Source organism: Vicia villosa, linkage group LG3 (genome assembly GCF_029867415.1).
Source record: "Vicia villosa cultivar HV-30 ecotype Madison, WI linkage group LG3, Vvil1.0, whole genome shotgun sequence".
Classification (NCBI taxonomy): Eukaryota; Viridiplantae; Streptophyta; class Magnoliopsida; order Fabales; family Fabaceae; genus Vicia; species Vicia villosa.
The window spans coordinates 104,619,544-104,632,414 of NC_081182.1; the positions used below are offsets into that span (position 1 = coordinate 104,619,544).

Below are 12,871 nucleotides of genomic sequence, written 5' to 3' on the forward strand. Positions count from 1 at the left end.
AAAATAAAATTTTTGGACATATGAATGTATGTCCCACAAAAAAAAAAGAGAAAAACTTGCCCGAATGAAAAACTCAGTTACATTAAGCACTCACAGAAGAATTAAGTGAAGCAAAAGAGTCTAAGTTGAATAAATTCCCAGTGTAACAAGTTGAGCACAATTACGAGAAACACAACATAAATGTCGAACCCAAAACCATTTGTTTATCCATTTCCTTGTGTATCCCACCGTACCTAAACCCCATTACAACCCAGAAGACCTCGAAAAGTGTGTGAACTTTGTTAGTGTAGTGAAGGTAGAATTTATTCAAAATTAAGAGTTGATATTGCATACCTTTATTTTGTGAGTGCAAAACACTTTAACCCTGAGAGATTTGGTGAGAAGTGTGAAAAATCTTGCAGGTAAAAAGGTACTCTGATGTGGAAGTGTGGTAGAAAGTTTGGTTCGGCAAGCCAGAGATTCTATTAGAAAGGTAGACGCAAGTTGCGAATAACATCGGCAGTGTTGTGAAAAGAAAAATCCAGGGTGACCTCTGTTTGGTCTCTTGCATCACTTGAGGACAAGCAATGAGATAAGTTTGGGGTTGTGATCGGTCACCATTTCTACCTAATTTATGTCATGTATTTGTTCTAAATTTGACGATTCGGTAACACTTTGATCAATGTTTTATTGCTTTTGTTTAAGTATTTCATGTTTCATCGTTTTTATGTTTACTTTGAATTATGTTTTAATTTAAGTTATTTAGATGCTTTTGGTGCTGTTTGGTTAGTTGTGTACAAGTTTCAGCTTTGAACAAGTCATCTAAAATGTCGAAGCAACCATGAAGGAAGGAGAAGCAAGAGAAAGCTGAAAATTCAAGGTTCTGGGGTCAAACACGGCCGCCCGTGCTTCCACGCACGGCCCGTGTCAGATGATCAACTCTCCTCCATACAAAATCCAGGGGCGACACACGGTCGCCCGTGCTTCCACGCACGGCCCGTGTCAGGATGGCTGGGAGCAAAAATAAAAATAAAGAGCAGCACGGCCGCCCGTGCGTCCTAGCACGGCCAGTGCTGCTGAGAGCGTGAAAACTTCCAATTTTAGGGCTTTTCATTAAATCTCCACCTTGAGGGAACTTTAGACATTTCATTTGGCTGAGAGAATTATTTATTTGAGTTTGAGAGAATTATGTTGGGACTTTTGCATCATACGATAGAAAATCACAGAGGAGAGAAGATAGCTTCATCAGGAGTTTTGGAGACGGAGAGATTCAAGGGTTTCCACCATTGAAGATCAAAGTCACCATTATTTTTTAGTAATGTCTACATTCTTTATTATGTCTTTCTTGAATATTATGAGAGGTTAAACCCCCCAATGCTAGGGGGTGGTCCTGATTTGGTTTTTGTAATAACGATGAATTTGTGATTTCGTCAATACATTGGTTTATATTATTCAGTTAAGTTATGCAATGTTCTTCTTATTTTCTTTATCGGTCAAATAAGGATTAATCTATGGCTAACAAATACAGGACTGTAGTTGTTAGGGTTTGTGCATAATTTGATTATAGTAGATATCACCTAGGACTAGGGATATCCTATAATTACCACATAATCTTGATTATATAAAAGCTTGGTTTCAATTTAGGTTCCTAAGGACTTAGGATTTAGGTTGGAAGATCAAAGGTTTTCTCACTAAGGACTTAGGAGGAAACACCCTAAGGATGTGGTAACTAAATGTTATGAACTTGTTGAAGAGATCTTAATTCTGAAGTGTTACATGCCAAATCAACCACTCACCCTAGCATCTCATATATTTAATAACAAAAATCAATTTATTTTCTCATCATTTTTTCTTTGCAAGGATTTGATAACACGATTTTATATCGTATATTTAGCTTAAAATCCATAGATATTTATAGCATTTTCCGTTTATTATGTTAATTTATTATGATATTACGCGAGTATTTGCTTTGTTTCAGGTTTTACACTTCAATTACGACTATTTGCGAAAAGGAAAGAAAATAGAGCTTAAATGACCGATATTTATGCCTAAAAGACGAAAAAGGAGTGCTGAAGCGAAAGAGGGGTGCAATTAGGACCCAAAAGGCCCAAAAGAGATATTCAGCCCACCATGGAACCAAAGGCGCGTGGCCCAAACCTGCCCAGCAAGTGGAGACGCACGTCTCCACGTCCTCTATGCCACGTCAGCAAAGGGAGACGCACGTCTCCATGTTCCTACATCTTCTCCACTTGAGACGTACGTCTCAAGTCAGTCAAGCTGCCTCCTGAAGAAACGGAGACGCACGTCTCCACGCCCAGTCTGCAAAAAGTTCCTCTTTTCACGCAACGTCACAGCAAAACCTCTCCTATAAATAGGACCTGCTATCTCACTTCCAAAGGGTCCGATTTCCTGCCAACGAAGTGCTGCCGAAATTGTACCGCGAACCGCTTTTCTTTATTCTGCTTTCATTCAACCGTTTATTTTCTCACAACGATTTCTACACTGGAAATTGTTGTGAACTTTTCGTAGATCTAGCCTTACGTTAGATTTATCGTTTTATTTCCTTGTTTTTATTTTCTGCCATTTAAATTCCGAAGAACGATCCAGCCAACCTATGGTGGAAGTTCAGTACTTGAAGATCCAGTTACCATTTATTTAATTCAGGTTTTTATTTACCGCCTTATTTATATTTGTTTGCATGATATATTATATGCCATTTAATATGCTTATTATTATGAACCGAACCGATTTATGCATGTTTAATCGTATTAATATGTCTGGCTAAATTACTAAAGGTGTCGGTATGTAAAGTAAGTTAACCGTAGGGATCCGAAATAAATTGGCTTAACTATGTTTTATTAATTATCACTTATTTTTGGTTTATATGTCTAATTTAATTAGTAAGTCTTAAAACCAATAGAGCGAAAGTTTGAGGGGTTAGGACGGTCAAAGGTTAAAATCAATAGAGCGAAAGTTTGAGATCTTTAACCAGATAGTAGACATAGGACATTAGTTTTAAGGATGGCGAAAGCGTACGTTAGGGTTATTAGCTTGCTCCGAGTCAACAGAGCGAAAGTTTGAGATTAGGAGATTTAAATAGATAACAACCTCGTAAAATAGGCATTTTATTAATTACATTGTTTCCAAAAAGCTCTTCTAAAATCTAATGGGATGGCGAAAGCGTACATTAGGATTAGGATAGTAGTCTGAATCAACAGAGCGAAAGTTTGAGACGAGGATTTTTAACCAATGGAATTAGTAAAGATTTTTAATTTAATTATGCAAAAGCCAATGGACCTTCGGATTACCTTTAGTTAAACGAAATACATACTGATACCTGTCTTTTATTATTATTCTTTATTTTCTCACAATCACTTTCCCTTAGGAACAATCGAAATTTTAGTACTCCTAGCTTTACATAGTAACCTTAGATAACGGTAGATCGATTCATAGTCCCTGTGGATTCGATATCTTTTAAAACTACACGACACGACTGTGCACTTGCAGTTATCAGATTTATAGACACGTAAAGTCGCGATCAAGTTTTTGGCGCCGTTGCCGGGGACTATTTAAGTCGATATCGTAACTCACTGTTACACCGTAGAGACTAGGATTATTCTTCCCTTTCTTTCTGAACGATTGTATGCCAAATACTCGTTCACAAGGAGGAGATTTAATACAACGAATTAACGAGATCGAACGTTTCATTAACGTCAAACGTCGAGCTCGCAAACTTCCCGAAGTAGACCCAATTCCGATTGATCAGGAATTGATTTTTACTGATCCAACGAATCAATTCACCCCAAAGTTAGAGATGGCTGCTCTTCGTCCTCTTAGAGAATATGCCGCTCCTTCGCGCGCTGAACCGCACTCGAGTATCGCACCACCTGCGATTGAGGCGAACAATTTCGAACTGAAACCTTCACTGGTCCAACCTGTTCAACAGAATCAATTCTCTGGAAGCCCTGTAGACGACCCTAACCTCCATTTATCTGTGTTCGTGCAATATGCCGACACTGTCAAAGCTAACAACGTTAGTTCCGAAGCTATTCGATTACGTCTCTTTCCTTTCTCCTTGAGAGATAGAGCTAGAGCGTGGCTTCAATCCCTGCCTTCGAACTCCATAACCACATGGGACGAATTGAAGAGAGTATTCTTAGCTAGATATTTTCCGCCTAGCAAAACTACTATGCTCAGAGGTCAAATCAACGGATTTACCCAGAAAGATAACGAATCACTCTTCGAAGCTTGGGAACGTTATAAGGACATGCTTAGACTATGCCCTCATCATGGACTCGAACCATGGCTGATCATCCATACTTTCTATGGTGGTCTCTTATATAACACTAAAATGACTATAGATGCCGCTGCTGGCGGAGCATTAATGGACAAGCAACATGATGAAGCATATAACCTCATAGAGAACATGGCACAAAACCATTACCAATGGGGTGGAGAACGAGCCGCTCTAGAGAAAGCCCATACCAAAGGAGGAATGTACGAAATAAGTGGTATAGACCGCGTTAACGCGAAAGTAGACGCTTTAACTCAAAAGATCGAGAACTTAACCGTCACTCCATCAGCCACCGCTGCTGCTGTAATACCTAACTGCGAGATCTGTGGATTGACTGGACATGTAGTTGCCGAATGTCAACTCTTGACTGGAACCCCATCTGATCAAGTAAATTACGCTCAAGGAAACCCTTACTCTAACACGTACAACCCTGGATGGAAGAACCATCCGAACTTTTCCTATAAAAACAACAATGCGTTGTACGCACCTGGACAAGCACCTGCTGTACCACCTGGCTACCAAAAAGCGCCTGTAGCTGCTCAAAACACTCCTAGGAAGTCAAATCTAGAAATCATGATGGAAAACTTTATAGCTTCCCAACAACAAACCAACAAAGACTTCCTGAATCAAAATATTCACAATAGCGAGCAACTAAAACAACTATCGAACAAAGTAGATGCTTTAGCTACGCATAACAAAATGCTAGAAACTCAAATCTCACAAGTAGCTCAACAACAAGCACCTACCGCTGCCCCTGCTGGCACATTTCCTGCTCAACCACAACCTAATCCTAAAGGACATGCGAACGCAATAACACTACGAAGTGGAACGAATTACGATGGACCCGTTGATCCTCGAACTCAAAACGTACCCATGTCACAACAAGAGCCAAAGGAAACCCAAAAGACACCTAACGATAACCAAACTGCTAAGACTAAAGAGACCCATAACGAAGTGGAATCTGAAAAGGAAAAACCTTATGTTCCACCACCACCTTATAAGCCGCCAATTCCTTATCCTCAAAGGTTAGCTAAATCAAAAACCGAAGCGCAATTTAAAAGATTTGTAGAACTTCTGAAGCAATTAAACATAACCATACCATTCACAGAAGCCATAACTGAAATGCCTTCGTACGCTAAATTCCTAAAAGAAATCTTATCGAACAAAAAGAAACTAGAGGATAACGAAACCGTGACGCTTACCGCCGAATGTAGTGCTATCATCCAAAACAACATGCCTCCAAAACTGAAAGACCCTGGTAGTTTCTCTATACCATGCGTAATAGGTAAAACCATTATAGAGAAGGCCTTGTGCGATTTAGGAGCTAGTGTTAGTTTGATGCCTCTTTCAACCTGTAAGAAACTAAATCTATGTGAGCTTAAAGCAACAAGAATGTCTCTTCAACTAGCAGACCGTTCAGTAAAATACCCTGTAGGAATGTTAGAGAATATCCCTGTTTGTGTAGGACAATTCTACATCCCAACTGATTTCATCATCATGGATATCCAAGAAGATTCTAACATCCCGATCATATTAGGAAGGCCATTCTTAGCAACCGCTGGTGCAATTATAGACGTAAAGCGAGGAAAGCTTACTTTCGAAGTAGGAGAAGAGAAAATAGAATTTATCCTTTCCCAATTCCTAAAAGCACCTTCTATAATTGACACATGCTGCTCTGCTGACATAATCGACGAGTGTGTTCATGAAATGCAATCCGAGCCAAACAAGGAAACCGAGACCCTAAAAATTCCTATGCCGCCAATCCTTGAAGATGACAACTGGCGAGGGGAATATCAAGACAACCACTTGAGTGAATGCTTGGCACTTACTCCTGATCCTATACCTGGACCGAAGAAGCCTGCTATAGAACTAAAAACACTACCTACCGATCTTAGATACGAATTCCTTGACGAAGAACAAAACCGACCAGTTATAGTGAACGCCAACTTAGGACAAACCGAGACTGTGAAATTACTTACTGTCTTAAGAAAATACCCAACCGCTCTAGGATACAACATATCAGATTTGAAAGGAATAAGTCCTTCCCTCTGTATGCACCGCATAATGCTCGAAGACGACTGTAAAACATCTAGAGAACATCAAAGGCGGATAAATCCTATTATGAGTGATGTGGTTAAAAAGGAAATCCATAAACTACTAGAAGCCGGAATAATATATCCTATATCCGATAGTAAATGGGTTAGCCCTGTTCACGTCGTACCAAACAAAGGAGGAGTTACTGTAATCACTAACGCTAAAGGCGAATCTGTAGCACAACGTACCCAAACTGGATGGAGAATGTGCATTGACTATAGGAAGCTAAACAAAGCTACTCGAAAAGACCATTTCCCTTTACCTTTCATAGATCAAATGCTCAAACGCCTAGCCAAACACTCGCATTTCTGTTATCTGGATGGATACTCCGGATTTTTCCAAATTCCTATCCACCCTGACGACCAAGAGAAGACCACATTTACCTGTCCTTATGGTACATTCGCCTATAGACGAATGCCTTTTGGGCTTTGCAATGCACCCGCGACCTTCCAAAGATGCATGATGGCAATATTTGCCGACTTCCTAGATGGAATAATGGAGGTTTTTATGGACGACTTCTCTGTCTGTGGAGGAAGTTTTGAAACATGTTTAGCGAACCTTGAGCTGGTACTTAAACGATGCGTAAGCGTAAACCTAGTCCTTAATTGGGAAAAATGCCATTTCATGGTTCGACAAGGAATTGTATTGGGACACATCGTGTCTGATAGAGGGATCGAAGTAGATAAAGCAAAAATTGAAATTATCGAAAACCTTCAACCTCCCAAAACCGTTAGAGAAATAAGAAGTTTTCTAGGACACGCTGGTTTTTACCGACGTTTCATTAAGGATTTCTCTAAAATTACGAAACCGTTAACCGAACTACTAATGAAAGACGCCGAATTCGTCTTTACCGATAAATGCACTGAAGCATTTCATACATTTAAATAAGCATTAATCTCTGCGCCAATTATGCAACCCCCCGACTGGAATCAACCTTTCGAAATCATGTGCGACGCGAGTGATTATGCTGTAGGAGCCGTTCTAGGGCAAAGGAAAGATAAGAAACTACATGTCATATACTACGCGAGTAGAACCCTAGACGAAGCTCAAATGAATTATGCCACGACAGAAAAAGAATTATTAGCTGTCGTATTCGCATTAGACAAGTTCCGTTCTTACCTGGTAGGAGCCAAAATAATCATATACACTGACCACGCCGCCATTAGGTACCTCCTAACTAAAAAGGACGCCAAACCAAGACTTTTGAGATGGATCTTGTTACTACAAGAGTTCGACCTGGAAATTAAAGATAAAAAAGGCACTGAAAATGTGGTAGCAGATCACCTCTCTCGTTTGGAAAATCTAAAACCCGAAGAAGTACCAATTGACGACGATTTCCCTTACGAAAGACTCATCGCTCAATTAGAAGCAAATGAATTCGAACCATACCATCCAAACGCTGAAACCAACAAATTAACTGAAATAGCTTTAGCCCAATCTAACACACCTTGGTATGCAGATTTCGTAAACTACCTAGCTGCTGGTGTGCTTCCTCCTGATTTAAGTTATCAACAAAAGAAGAAATTCTTCCACGACCTAAAACATTACTATTGGGACGACCCACTCTTGTTCAAAAGAGGCCCCGATGGAATCTTTAGACGTTGTGTACCCGAAGAAGAAATAAGAAGCATAATTACACACTGCCATTCTGCACCGTGTGGAGGACATCATAGCACATCTAGAACCTGCGCCAAAATCCTTCAATCTGGACTTTTCTGGCCTAACCTGTGGAAAGACGTTTACTTTGCTGTAATAAACTGTGATAGATGCCAACGAACCGGAAACATTTCGAGACGCGATGAAATGCCTCAAAAAGGCATTCTTGAAGTAGAAATATTTGACGTCTGGGGGATAGACTTTATGGGTCCGTTTCCATCGTCGTTTGGAAATCAATATATACTCGTAGCCGTCGATTATGCTTCAAAATGGATAGAAGCTATCGCCTCTCCTACAAACGATACACGAGTAGTCACTAAACTCTTTAAAAATATCATCTTTCCTAGGTTCGGTGTGCCAAGATTGGTAATTAGCGATGGTGGTTCCCATTTCATTTCAAGAATACTTGAGAAACTCCTTCGAAAATATGGAGTAAATCATCGAATAGCTACACCATACCATCCACAAACAAGCGGACAAGTAGAAGTATCTAACCGCGAAATAAAACAGATATTGGAGAAAACTGTTGCTATATCTAGGAAAGATTGGTCAACCAAGCTAAACGAAGCTTTATGGGCTTATAGAACAGCTTTCAAAACTCCAATAGGAACTACCCCATTCAAACTCGTTTATGGAAAATCATGCCACCTACCGGTAGAGTTAGAACATAAAGCCTACTGGGCTATTAAGAACTTAAACCTAAACTACACTGCCGCTGGTGAGAAACGACTTCTGGACATAAACGAATTAGAAGAACTTAGACAAGACGCTTACGAAAACGCCAAAATCTATAAAGAACGAACGAAAAAATGGCACGACAAGCGTATATCTAGGAAAAATTTTAGCATAGGCGATAAAGTACTCTTATTTAATTCTAGACTAAAATTATTTCCTGGTAAGTTACGATCTAGATGGTCTGGCCCTTTCGAAATAACTAACATATATCCGAGTGGAGCGATAGAAATCAAAGGAGAAACCGTAAAGCCTTTTGTCGTAAATGGGCAACGTCTTAAGTATTATCATCATCTCGAACACGATGAAAACATCGAGGTATTTAAACTTGACGAGCTGCCCGCTCTTTCGAAATAGTCTTCTATTTTAAAATCGTCGAGCTTACGACATAAAACAAAGCGCTTGGTGGGAGACAACCCACATTTATTTATTCTTCTATTTTTAATTTATTAAACTTTAATTTTTCTAATCTTTTATCTTTTATTTTTTTTATTTTAAAACTTTATTCTATTTTTATTTTTAATTTTAATCATTTTTACTTTTTCATACATCTTATAATAGTTATTATAATTATAACTACAATCTTAATTTGAGAAAATATTTCCTTTATAATTATATTTATTATTATAACTTGTTATCTAATTTTATTTTTAATTTTTATTTTATTTTAAATAAACACTAGCCTAATTCTAACTTATCCTAATATTTTCAACTTCTAGGTTTTTCAATTAACTACTAACTACGATGCAAGGAGTTGATAATATGGAAGTTGTGTTCCGTGGTAGAGGACAAGAAGCAAGATTCAACAAGCTGGCTGAAAGACAAATGGACTTGACTTGCTACCCTGACCATCCGACTATGATACGACTTGGCATCCAAGAAAGCGTTTTACACCTGCTAAACCAAGTCGGTTGGACCGGTTACCACTTGTTCCGCAAATTTAGTACCTACCGGAAACTCACTTTGGAATTTTTGAGCTCACTGACCTATCTTCCAAACAGTGGACAAGGACTGAAGAAAGGAGTCATCCTTTTTCGACTCTTTGGAATGGAATTTAACTTTTGCATGGGAGACTTTGCTAAAATGTTAGAATTACCTCATGGACCTGATGCATACGCCAAAGTAGCTGAAGAAAATCTTCCATACTGGGAGCTGGAAAGATTCTGGGGGAAAATCACTGGAAACGATAACCCTGAAGAGAATGAATTTCACTCTGAGAATATCCACAATCCTGCTTTCCGCTACTTTCACAAGATCCTTGCTCACTATATTTTTGGAAAGCCTGATAATGTCACTGAAGTTACTAGAGAAGAGTTATTCATCATGTTCTGCTCCTCTCAGAATCGCCCGGTCAATGCCATCGCATTCATGCTAACAAACTTCGAGTGCATCACGCAAGACGAAGTTTCACCCATTAGGATCGGCGGATTTGTCACTATGATTGCTAATGCCATAGGAATGAGAGTGCCTTTGCTTAGATTGACACCTTATGGTACCCATACCTCTATGGACATCAATTTCTGCTTTAATCGAGGTATCATCGGTAACCTTGGACCTAATCGGTTTGAATTGCTCATTGATAACAAAGTTTGGTATCAGTTCACCTTACCGAATCCTAGGACGAGTGTGCACAACCCTACCAACTGGCTTTACTATGGTCAGATTCCTGAGAGAGAGCCATCACCTGAAACTCCTCAAGCTTATGAACATTTTGATGAGGAAATGCCTGCATCTGAATCTGAACCTGAAACACCGCCTGGATACTATGAACCTTTACCTGAAGATGAACCGATTCTTGACTATGAGCCTTTATCAGAAGACGAGCCTATACCCGAGTACGAGCCTGAGACACCTTCTGAAGATTCTGCTGATGATTACACTGTTGACATGACTGATGTCGAACTCGAGCCACAACAACCCGCTGAGTCCACCGCATCGGTAAATCAAAGGATGCCTAATCTGAACACGCACGAGCAAGCAATCACTGCACTGCAACAAGATGTACAACATGTGCGCAACGAGCTTCACACTTTGCAAATGCATTTCTTCGATTTCATCGACACCGTCAATGCTCAGTTCGACGAAGTTTTCAAACACATTTATTCTAATGTGAACAACAATAGACGTGGCTAGATGTTACCGTATTAGACTATTAGATTTTATTTCTAGTTTTAGTAATTTCTATTCCTAGTTTAGATTTTCATTTTTCTGCACTTTTACTTTCTGCTTCTGTTAACACTCAGTACTGGTTTAATATTAAATGCAAAATTCTTTTGATTACTGCTACTGTGTTATATTACACTGCTATTGACTGCTATATATACTTGCCTGGTTATCATTTTTTTTGCTGTTAATAGTATTAAAATTCGACACTGTTCTGAACTGATGGACAATTTATGGTATCTGTCAGCACTGTCTGGTCACTTGCATGCGTGACCCACTTGCCTGCAACAGGAGACGCCCGTCTCCATCTGTGTGGGACCAGCTGACAAGAATCAGGGGACAGGAGACGCACGTCTCCATGCTCTACCCCAGCAGACTGACTGCCTGAGACGCACGTCTCCCAAGGCCAGCAGTCTGCATTTGACCACGCAGACCATTTTTCTTTCCCTCTTGAATTTTGAATTTGAATTTCAAAATTCACTCTTCCTCATTCTTCCCCTATTTATTCCATTTAAACTCCATAAACCTCATTCATCCTCCATCATTCACCTCTTAAACTCCATTCATTTCCCACTTCTCTATTCTATTCAAACTTCAAACACCACCATTAATCCATTTTAATTCTACATTAACCACACCATTTTCAAACCTCACTATAAAAACAACACCACCACCACTCTTACTCTTCACAACCTTCATACCATTTCTTTTCTACCATTCTACTATCATCTCTATTTTTCATTTTCAAACTCATCATGCCTCCACGTTCAATCATCCGTAGTGTGCGTCCTGAGAGACCACCCCCTAACCTTAACAATGTTATATTCCGAGAAGACGACAATGATGCTCAAAGAACCAAATACCTCGCTTTCTATGAACGTTCGGTTGTTCCCACAAAATTTGTGAACACCGAATGTCTAGAAACTCTAGGCCTCATTGATGGTGTTACCCGTTTGCTCACTAAATCTAGCCTATACCATCTTTGTACCGAACTCGTACCTACTTATGAGCCGCTCGTCTTAGAATTCTTGAGTTCTTTCAGTTACGACACTCCTTCTGATCAACCACTCTTAACCGGTAGCATCCAATTTAGGATGTTCAACCGTGACTATACTTTGGATCAAGAAGTTGTGGCTACGTACTTGAATTTTAATACGTCACCAAATGCTCTCCGCACTATCTTTCAAGAACTCAATGGTCGTTCATGGGAACAACATGCCTTCGACCTGTGGTTTAACCTCACTGGCGAAGTTCAAACTGGTTGGAGGGCCCTACATGCTTCTCACATTCAAAACCCCGCTATACGCTATTTTCAACGTGTTTTGGGGCATACTATTTTTGCGAGATCCAACAACCACAAGGTAAATCAACATGAACTATTCTTCCTTTACTGTGCGCTAAACAATCTTCGTTTCAATGCCGCACCGTTTTTGCTCCAACACATCCAAGGCTGTGTCAATGCACCCGCTACAAACCCCTTTCTGTTTGGCGGAATTATTACTTCCTTGGCCTGTGCTTTAGGTCTTGCTGATGATCTCCTATCACTCTCTCATCTCATGATGCCTGCTCAATCACTTGACCTCACCTATTGCCGTGACTCCCATTTGGTTTCACCCCTCCATGATGGCCGATACACCTTGGTCGTCAACAAAGTTCTTATTCCTTATGTCATCCTTCCGTGCCCTGAAAGAATCAACATCCGTTATGTTCAGCGTTGGAGGCTTATTGAAGACAATCCTCAAGATAACCAACCTGATCATCCTAATGAACCTGTGGATGCAAATGACGAAGAACTCAACCAAGGACAAGCTGATGACATCCAACCTCCTCAAAACAACCCTCCGCCTATCACTCTTGATGCCATGTATGCTGCAATTCAACGACAAGACCAACTTTTTCAAGCTATGCAGACAAACCAAAATGAAACACTGAGGCTTATTCGAGAGATGCAAC

General features: G+C 39.8%; 1 non-coding gene across 1 annotated transcript; it reads right to left on the reverse strand.

The window, feature by feature from the left end:
* Window positions 1–4,168: 4,168 nt before the first annotated feature.
* Window positions 4,169–4,275, reverse strand: LOC131593678 (small nucleolar RNA R71). The gene has a single exon (XR_009281064.1). It is a non-coding gene; the product is annotated as a small nucleolar RNA R71 (small nucleolar RNA).
* Between the last annotated feature and the right edge of the window lie 8,596 nt (window positions 4,276–12,871).